This window comes from Pongo abelii, chromosome Y (genome assembly GCF_028885655.2).
Source record: "Pongo abelii isolate AG06213 chromosome Y, NHGRI_mPonAbe1-v2.0_pri, whole genome shotgun sequence".
In the NCBI taxonomy this organism is placed as follows: domain Eukaryota; kingdom Metazoa; phylum Chordata; class Mammalia; order Primates; family Hominidae; genus Pongo; species Pongo abelii.
The window spans coordinates 51,001,194-51,011,791 of NC_072009.2; the positions used below are offsets into that span (position 1 = coordinate 51,001,194).

Sequence of the window (10,598 nt, forward strand, 5' to 3'; positions counted from 1 at the left end):
ATGGTTAGAAATGCTATAATCCTCAGTGGAAGGAGGGTTCAGACAGCAGAGGAGAGTAAGAAAACTAGATGATGGGTCCAAAACCATGCGACAATCCTTCCTGAGGATATTCTTAAGACAGGAGAGTCAAATTGCCAAGGTGCTCAGCTGAGCAATGTGTCCAAATCTCATTTGTGGGCAACATTTAGGCAAGACGATTAAGTCACTCAAGAGATGGGAAATAGAATATGTCACGATAACACTGGTGGAAAGTTTCAGGAATGGGAGTCACCATCTTGGATGTGACCTGGCTTCAGGTTTAAGAGTCATGATTAGTCATCTCATTTGCTCTCAAGTATATGGCATGATATCATCTATAGACAGAGGGCAAGCTGAAATGTCGCATCACTTGTGAGGGTGCTGGTCCAGTGAGATGTCACAATCTTTCTTGTGGCCAGGACCCTGGAAGAAGAGGCACATCCCCTGGAAGCTGGTTTTAGTGATATATCAAAATTTCTTCTGTCGGGCCGGGCTTAAGAAGGTGAGGAGAATCACTTTACCTGTATCTAGGCAGTTGGCCTAGATATATGTCACAATGGCCACTAGGTGCAAAACCAAAGTATGAAAATGACCTCACCTTGGAGGAGGTGGGTTTATCAATATGTCACAATCTCCCCTGTGGTCAGGTTGAGGTAGGAGAGTAGAAACATCACCTAGGTGCTAAGCCAAGTGATACATTACAAAACTTTCTGTTTTTAGAACCCAGAATGGAGTGTCATGATTTCTGGGTATAGTATCCAGTTATGTGTCACAATGCACCATAATTACAGGGGAAAGGCTGTAGAAGTGAGTCACGTCACTTACGTGATGGACCTAGATAAAAGCCACAATGCTTTATATAGGCCGGAATCAAGCAAATAATACACATCTCCTGGGTGCTCGTCCCAGTGATACATAAAAGTGCCATTTGTAGGCAGGCCCAGTCACCTTTGCTTAGGTTTTTGGTCCACGTATGTCACAATTTCATCTTGGGTTATGGCCTGAAAAGGAGAGTCAAATTACTCAGGAGCTGGGCTAACTTTTAAGTCCTAATCACACACCAGAAGTAAGTTTCACAGTCCCACACAAGTCCTGGCTTTATTTACATAAGTAAACACCTCCTGTGAGTTGGGTCGAAGCAGAGGAGACACAATCTAAACAATGGGCATAATCCATGTAGAAGATGGCCATCCCACTTGATGTCTGTGTTCCAGGGGGAGAGTCCCAGCCTCACAGGTGTGCTGAACCATGCATCCCCAAACCACCTGTGAGTCAGACCCACATATGAGATGAACAATTTCAATCTTTTACTGCTCTTTTGGCGAGATTTAGTACTTTATTTGCAGGTTCTGTTCTTGTGAGAGAATGACAGTCGTGTCAGTTGGGTGTGGATCCAATAATCACAATAGCATTGGGTTGCTGTTCCCTGTTGTAACACTCATCATACTACTCACATTTTATACGATATGCTGGAGTGTCATAATACTGTGTGAACTTTATACCACTATGAGAACAATTACTTTGCTTATGGCCATAAGAATGGCTCTGAGAATCAAAATATCTTTCCTTTTTGGGTCCGGGTATGATAGTTATATTATTGCATGGTATCTGAAGCTGGGTATATGATAAAATTTTACCTGTGGGCAGAAAGACGGTAGGAGAGTCTCATCACCTGGATGGTGAGCTCAGGATACATTATAATCTTAGAGAAACAGAGAAGACTCACATCATCTAGGTGCTGGGCTCAGCAATATGTAATAATCCCCTGTTTTGGCAGACTCCAGAATAAAGAGGAGAGTTGCATTACCCAGTTTTTGCAGTCAGCGTTATGTCACAATTCTTTTAGTGGGCAGGACCTAGGAAGGAGAGAAGAGTCACATTTCCTAGATGATATCCCCAATGATGTCACAATGTTCTTTGGTGAAAGAGCACAAGCAAAATAGACAAGTCACCCAAGAAATAGGCTCAGATATATGTGATAATATCCCTACTTGGCAGGATCAAGTAGTAAAGAGTCACATTATTATGATTCTGACCCAACGATACATCACAACGCACACATGGGAAACAATTAAAGCAGTTTTTACTGCTGGGTACTAGGCCCAGTGATATGACAATATCTCCTCATCTTTTAGGGTGACACCTTTAACTGCTAACTCCTATGTATGTAAGTCACATTGTCACATGTGTGCTGGGCCATTGTGTGACATCCTCTAGAACAGCTGGGAATTTTATACAACATGCATGAGACTCACAAACTACTCTGAGGTGCACATGCTCATTTTGACTCTGAATATTATATGTTGCCTTAAACTCAGATATGACAGTCAACATCTCCCATTTATGTTTAGTTCAGGAATGAGACTTATTTTTATGCCTGTGAGCTGGGTCTAAAAATGAGTGACGGTTGCACCTGTGGCAAAATCCACAAAAGAGAGTCACAATTCCATCTTTGTACTGTTTTACTTGTTAGACTCAGTATCTCAGCAATGGGCTTTCTAAATGAGGGGTGGTGACAAGTTTTACTTTCAATTGTGTGTGTAATTGAGAATCACAATCTTAACTTTTTGCTGGGCCTTTTTAGGAAACTCTCCGTACCACCCAAGGAGTTTATACAATATTAATTATTGTTCTGTGAGCTTTGTACAAATAGGCAACCCAGGATTTTACCTATTGCCCTAAGCCTTGGAATGAGAGGCAAAATACCTTCTATTTGCTGAATCACAATGTAAGTTTCACCATCATACCTGTAAACTGAAACAAGGTATATTTTATAATCCCATTAGTGAGCAAAAAATTACAAAAAAGAGTAACATCACTTAGGTGCTGTAGCACACAGCATGTCACAGTGCCATCTCTAGGCAGAATAAAGAAAGTGGGGTCACATTATCTGGATGTTGGACCTAGCAACATGACACAATTTTACTTGTAAAAAAATAATAAACTCAACCAACGGATGAAAGCCAAAACACTTACACATTTGGCTGAAGATATGTCAAAATACTCTCTGTGGCTCTGGCGCCGGCAGGACTGAAGCGTCATTAGAGTGCTGGACCTACCATTATGCAATCACTCCCTCACTATTCAGGACTGTAACAGAAGAGTAACATCCTTTCTGAGTGCAGTAGGTGAAACTTTCCCTTGGTGGGCATGATTCAGAAAAAAGGCAATAGTCACATAACCTAAATCCTGGTCTCAGAAATACATCACAATTTCAGCATTTTAAAGGCTGAGGCAGGGGAAGAGAGTCATGTCACTTAGGTCATGGGCTTAGAAACGTGTCCCAATGTCCCCAGTAGGCAGAACTCAGGCAGAAGAGGAGAGCAGTGTCTTATTGGTGCTTCTTTAGGTATATGTCTCAATCTAACACATGGGCAGAAACCAGGCAGAAGAGCCATATAACCTGGGTGCTGGGTCCTAAGGTATGCTGCAAGTCCCCATTTGTTCAGAACCAAGGTGAAAGGGTTACATCACCTTGGGGCAGGTTTCACTTTCATGTCACAATGCTCTATGTGTGTGAGGCCAAAGCATTCAGTCCCATCAACTAGTTTATTAGCCCAAGAGATAGGTCACAAAGTCCTCTGTGAAGCATAGTCTTGGCAAAGGAGTACCATCACCTGTGTGTCTGGCCTAGAAATATGTCATTTTCCAGGTTGTCAGGGCCCAAGCAGGAGAGCCGCTTAACCTAGGTGACAGGTGCAGAGATATGTCACAATGCCCTACTTTGGGCATGGCACTGGCAGAAAGTACCCACAGCTGTATGCCTGGCTTCACAATATGTCACCATCCTTCCTTTATGCAGGGCCCATTCCAGAGATTAGAGTTTCATCACCTATGAGGTGCATGCAAAAATATGTTCACAATAATTTCAGTTGGCACGGCAGAGACAAGAAGGTGAACATCAACTGGATGCTAGATCTAGTGATATGTGCAATACTTACTGAGAGAAGGGCCCAGGCAGGAGAGTCACATATCCTCGAGGTTGGCCTAGGTAGATAGCACAATCCCGTATATGGGCTGGAACAGGCCTGGAGGGTCAAATTACACTGGTGCTTGGCAAAGATTTATATCACAATCACACTGTCAGAAAATTCAAAAGATGTGATTTACAAAACCATGCATGTCCTGCTTCCATGTGTGACAGTTGCCTTCATCCATGAGAGATGATGACAGTCCTTACTGACAGGTGGATGTGCATACAAGATGCACAATGTCATCTGAGTTGAACCCTGCTTTGACTCTTTCTGTATAAACCAAAGGCTCTGTAAAATATGTGTGAGTGTTGTAATCTTTTGTGATGTTTGTACAAGAAAGTGATTCAGGACATCATGCATGTCCCTAAACTGAATTTTAAGAGTAAAAATATCCTCTATTGGATGAGTTCACATATAAGAGTCATTATTATTCCTGCTAGCCCTCCCTAGGTATTTGTTACAATTTGCTCTGTGGTTATGAATCAGGCCTAACAGCCACATCACCTAAATGCTGGCCCAGAAATATTCCAGTATTCTTTTTGCAGGAAGAGTCCTGTCCAAAATATCACATAACTTGTGTGCTAAATCCAACTCTGTTACACAATGTTCATTTTGGGCTGTGTCTAGGCAGGAGAGGAAAGTCATCTGACCTAAAAGCTGGGCTCAAGCATGTGTCAAAATGCCTCTCAACAGGAGAGTTTCTCCAAAAAAGAGAGTCATGTCATTTGAATTCAGTGTTGAGAAAAGCTACAGTTACTATAGGAAGCAGGGTACAGGTCAAAGAGGAGAGTCATATACCCTATATAATGGGTCCAGAAATATGTGGCTATTTTGCCTGAGGACACATTTTAGATAGCACAGTCAAATCACCAAGGTGCTTGGTGCAGATATTTGTCAAACTTTCTTTTGTAGGCTATGTCTAGGCAGAATTATTAAATCACTCAGGAACTGAACTACAATATATGTCACAATTACACTTGTGGAACGGCTTAGGTATAAGATTCAACTGTGGGCTTTGTAAATGTGGGATGGTGGCAACTTTTAATTCCACCTGGGTGTGTAATCGAGAGTCCCAATTTGAACTTTTTGCTGGCCCCTGCTATGAAAATTTCTACCTCAAAAGAGTTTATAAAATGTAAGTTAGTTGTGTAAGTTTTTGTGATCTTGGTACAGATATGCAACACAGGACCCTATCTATTGCCCCAAGCCTAACAATGAAAGGCAAATGTTTTCTATTGGCTGAATCCAAATATAAGTTTGATCATCATGGCTGTGAACTTAAACTGGGTATATGTTATAATCACGTATGTGGGGAAAACACTGTGCAGAAGTGTAACATCACTCGGATGCTGTGCCCGGCAATATGTCACAATGTCTTCTGTATGCAGGGTGTAGGAAATTGGGTCACATTAACTGGGTGCTGGACCCAGAAATATGACACAATTTCATATGTGTAAAAAACCCAGCCCAGTTATGAGAGCCAAAACACCTACATAATGGGCCAAATATATGCCAAAATACATTCGGTATCAGCAGCACAGGCAGGAGTATCACATCTTAAGGGTGCTAGGCCCAGCAATATGCAATATGCCATAATTATCTCTTTATGCAGATCCCATGCAGAAGAGTAACATGATCTGCAGGCTGGGCAGTAATATGTGTCAAATTTCTTTTTTCTAGGCAGGGTTAAGGAGAAATAGGAGAGTCACATATCCTGAGTCCTGGGCTCAGCGACTTGACAAAATCCTCCTATTATGAAGGGCCAGGAAGAAAAAGAGAGTCACATCACTTAGGTCATGGTCTCAGAGATATGTCCTAATATTCCAACCAGGCAGAGCTCAGGCAGTTGAGGACAGCCATATCACCTATGTGCTTCCATCAAAATATGTCACAATTTAACATGTGGACAGAAACTATGCAGAAGAGCCACATCACTTGGGTGCTGGGTCCTGTGATATGTCAAAAATTGCTCTTAACACAGCTCCTAGCCAAGAGAGATACATCATACTAGGTGAAGGTTCTCTGCTTATGATGCAATGCTTCATCTGGTTAGGACCCAGGGAGAGAGTCACTTCATTTAGGTGACAGGCCCAGAGATATGTCTAAGGTGCTGTGTGAAGCATAGCCCTGGAAAAGGGTACCATCGCCTGTGTGCCTGGCCTAGAAGAGTGTCACTTTCAAGGTTGGAAGGACCCTAGCAGGAGAGCCACATAATGTAGGCGATAGACCCAGAGATATGTCACATTGCCCACCTCCAGGCATCCACAGGATAAGGAGGACCCTTGCCTGTGCACCGGTCCTTGCATTATGTCACTATCATTCTGTTGTGCAGTGCCCATTCCAGAGAGGAGACTCACATCAACTATGAGGTAAACACAGAAATATGTCACAAAAATTTTTGTGGGTAGTGTGCAAGTAAGGATGTAACATTACCTGGGAGCTAGATCCAGTGATATGTCACAATCTTTACTGAGAGATAGAACAAGGCAGGAAAGTCATGTCAACTTGAGGTTGGCTTAGGTAGATTTCATGACCCCACCTATGAGCTGGAACAAGTCCAGAGCATCAAATTACACAAGTGCTTGGTGAAAATTTATATCATACTCACACTGTCAGAAAATTCGAAAGATGAGATTTACCATCTTACCATACATGCCAGGTTTCATGTGTGACAGTTACCTTTATGCATGTGAGATAATGAGTTCTTACTTTCAGCTTTAACTGGGTGTGCAAACAAGACTCACGATTTCATCTGTGTGCTGAGCCCTGCTTTGACTTTGTGTGTATAACCCAAAGACTTTGTAAAATATGTATGACTGCTGTAATATTTTGTGACCTTTGTACAAGAAGGAGATCCAGGACATCACGCATGTCCCTAAAGTGAGTTACAAGATGCAAAATATCCTCTATTGTCTGAGTCTACATATGAGAGTCATTATCATGGCTGTGAGCCATGCATAGGTATATGTTACAATTCACTCTGTGGTTAAGAAGGAGGCCTAACAGCCCTATCACATAAATGCTGGGTCAGAAATATTCCAATATTCTTTTTGTAGTCAGGGCCCTCTAAGAAATATCACATAACTTATGTGCTATGTCCAGCTCTGTGGCTCCATATCTCTTGTGGACAGTGTCTAGGCAGGAGAGGAGAGAAATATCACATAAATGATGGGCCCAAAATTTTGTCAAAATGCTTCCTGTTGACAGGTCCCATGCAAGAGTGTCATATCATTTGGATGCAGGGATTATAAATACTACAATCACTAAAAGAAGAAGGGTACAGGCAGGAGAGAAGAGTCATGTAACCTAGATGAAGGATACAGAAGTATGTTACAATATCCCCTGAGGCCATTTTAAGATACAACAGTCAGATCACCAAGGTGCTTGACCGATGTATCTGTCAAAATCTCATTTGCTATACCTAGGCAGAATTATTAAATCACTCAGGAGTTGAGCAAAGGTATTTGTCACAATTACACTTGTGAAAAGGCTTAAGTCTAAGAGTCACCATCCTGCACAACTCGTAGGCTCCAGTCATATGGGTTGTTACTAGGCTTTTGTTCTGGTCTCTGGTATATGGCAGAATATCACCTGTGGCCAGAGAGAACACAAGAAAGCCCCATCACCTATGTGGGTCTGGGCCACTGAGACATCACAATTCACCTTGTGGGCAGGAACATGGTGGAAGAGTCACATCACCTGGATTTCAGTGACATATCAAAACCCTCTCTCTGGGCAGCACTTTGGCAAGACAGGAGGCTCACTTCACCGAGGCAATTGGCCTAGATGTATGTCACAATGTCTATCCTGTGCAGTAACCAAATCGTAGAGTGGCCTCACATAGGTGTTGGTCCCAGGAAATATGTCACAATCTCCCTGAGGTCTGAGCCAAGGCAAAAGTGAAGAAACATCACCTAGGTACTGAGCCAAGTGATGTGTTCAATGCTTCCTGTTGGCAGAACCCAAAAAGAAAAATCACATCACCTGAATGCAGTACCCAGTTCTTAGTCAAAATGCCCTGTAAGTGCGTGGCCAAGGAAGTAGAAGGGAGTCACATCACTTATATGATGGACCTAGATATATAACAAAATTCCTTTTGTAGAAAGGTTTCAGGCAGATAACTCACATCATCTGGTTGATGATCCCAGTGACATATGTAAAATTTCTGTTTGAAGGCAGAGCCGCGATGGATGTTATCTATTGCTTAGGTGCTTGCTCCACATATGGCACAATTACTTCCGTGATCTGGGCCCAGAAAATGACTCAAATTATTCATTTGCTGGACAAAGTGATTTGTCCCAATGACACTCTCATATATGTTTGGAAATAAGTTTCACATCCCACACAAGTCCTGGTTTTGTGTATGTGAGTCAATTCTTTCTATAAGTTGGGTCAAAATGGAGGAGTCAAAATCTCAACAACGGACAAGATTCATGTATAAGAGCCACAATCCCCCTTGTACATTGTGGTCCAGGAGGGGAGTCATGGCACCACAGGTGTGCTGAATCCTGGTTCAAATGTTAACCACTTGTGGATCAGGTCCCTGTATGTGCGTAATTATTTCAAACATACACTGCTTTTAATGTGTGAGATTTAGTACCTCATTCCTAGACCCTGCTTATATGTGAGAATTACAATCATTTCAGCTAAAAGAGTCACATTCTTACCTGGTTGCTGGTCTCTGTTATGACACTCTTTGCACCATTAATGCTTTATATGATATACCTGATTATTATAATCCTTCATGACTTTTATACAAGTGAAAAACACAGGGCTTTACCCATGGCCATGAGACTGGCTATGAGAGTCAAAATATTCCTACTGGCTCGGTCCAGGTATGAGAGTTATTTTTGTCCATGCGTGCTTAATCCAGGTATAGGTCAAAATTTCACCTGTAAGCAGGGACAAGGAAAGGGAGTCAACTCAGCTCGACACTGAACCAGTGATACAGCATAATCTCATTTGTATGCTGGACCTAGTCAGAAGAGTCACTTCACCTGGTTACAGTTTCAAATAATATGCCACGAAGCCCACCATAGAAAGGGAAGAAAAGAGAGGAGAGTCACTCCACCTATGCATGTGCTGGACTCTGCAACATGTAATAACCCTCTCTCGGTAGAGTCTAGAATGTGAAGGAGAGTCACATCATGTAGGTTTTTCAGTCAGCGGTATGTCACAATTTGTTTGCTGAGCAAGGTTCAGGCAGGAGATGAGAGTCACACTACCTAGATGTTAAGCCAAACAATATTTCACAATGTCTTCTGGGTGCAGGACACTGTCAGAAGAGACCAATCATCTAGCTTATAGACCCATAGATATGTGATAGTATCCCCTTTTGGCAGGGTCCAGACAGAAGAGTCCCATTATTATGATTCTAACACAGTGATATGTCACAATCCACCCAAGGAAAGGAATTTAAGCCAAATAGTCTCAACACCTAAGCACTAGGCCTATTAATAGGCCAAATCCTCTTGTCTTTGAGAGTGACACTATAAACTCTGAGCTGGGTGTGTATATGAGAGTAACAATTTCACTAATATCCTGGGCTGTTGCATGACTCTCATCAATATTCAAAAGATTTATACATCATGCATGAGAATTTCAAACCACTCTAAGGCCTTCATGTTTATATGGACTCATGACCTTACATGTTCCCCTAAACCCAGGTGTAATAGTCGGCATCTCTTCTATAGGCTGGGTTAGAAATGAGACTCATTTTTATGCCTGTGAGCTGGATCTAGAAATAAGTCACAATCCCACCTGTGGCCAGACCTACATACCGAGGTCACAATTCCAACTTTGTACTGCATTCAATTGTAAAACTCATGTTCTTAACAGTGGCCTTTGGACATGTAGAATGATGACAACACTTGCTTTTACCTGGGTGTGTAATCAAGAATCTCAAACTGAACTCTTCACTGGTCCCTATCAGCAAACTCTCTATACCACCAAAGAAGTTCATACATGATGAGTTAGCATTGTAAAGCTCTGTGAGCTTGGTACAAATATGCAACTCAGATTTTATGTATTGCCTGAAGCCTAGCAATGAAAGGTAAAATATCTCCTATTGGCTGAATCTCAATATAAATTTGACCATCATGCCTGTGACCTGAAGTCATAGTCCCATTTGTGGGCAGAAAAAGAAGGCCAGAGGGTAACATCACTTAAGTGCTGTGCCAAGCAACATGCCACAATGCCCTCTCTAGGTAGTGTATAGGAATTAGAGTCATGTTAACTGAGTTCTGGACTCAGCAATATGAAGCAATCCATTATGTGGAAAAAAACCAAAAAACAAAACAAATAAACAAAAAGAACCAGCAAAAAGATGAGGGCCAAAACACCTACATAATGGGCCCAGGATCTGTGAAAATACCTTCTCTGGCTCCAGCAAAGTCATGAGTTTTATATTTTCAGGGTGCTGGGCCCAGCAGTATGTTATAATATTCTCTACATACAGGACCCATGTAAAAGCGTAACATTATCTGGGTGCTGGGCCCTGCAATAGGCCAAAATTTCTGTTTGTGGGCATGATTTGAGAAAAAAAAAAGAGGTGAATCAAATAACCTGATTGCTAGGCTGAACAATATTTCACAATCTCTCCATTGT

At 42.0% G+C, this 10,598-nt stretch overlaps 1 long non-coding RNA gene across 1 annotated transcript; it reads right to left on the reverse strand.

The window, feature by feature from the left end:
* Positions 1–1,771: 1,771 nt before the first annotated feature.
* Positions 1,772–3,105, reverse strand: LOC129053197 (uncharacterized). Its single transcript, XR_008518256.2, has 3 exons — positions 2,995–3,105; positions 2,725–2,772; positions 1,772–1,874 (listed from the first exon to the last, which is right to left on the reverse strand). It is a non-coding gene; the product is annotated as an uncharacterized LOC129053197 (long non-coding RNA).
* Positions 3,106–10,598: the final 7,493 nt, after the last annotated feature.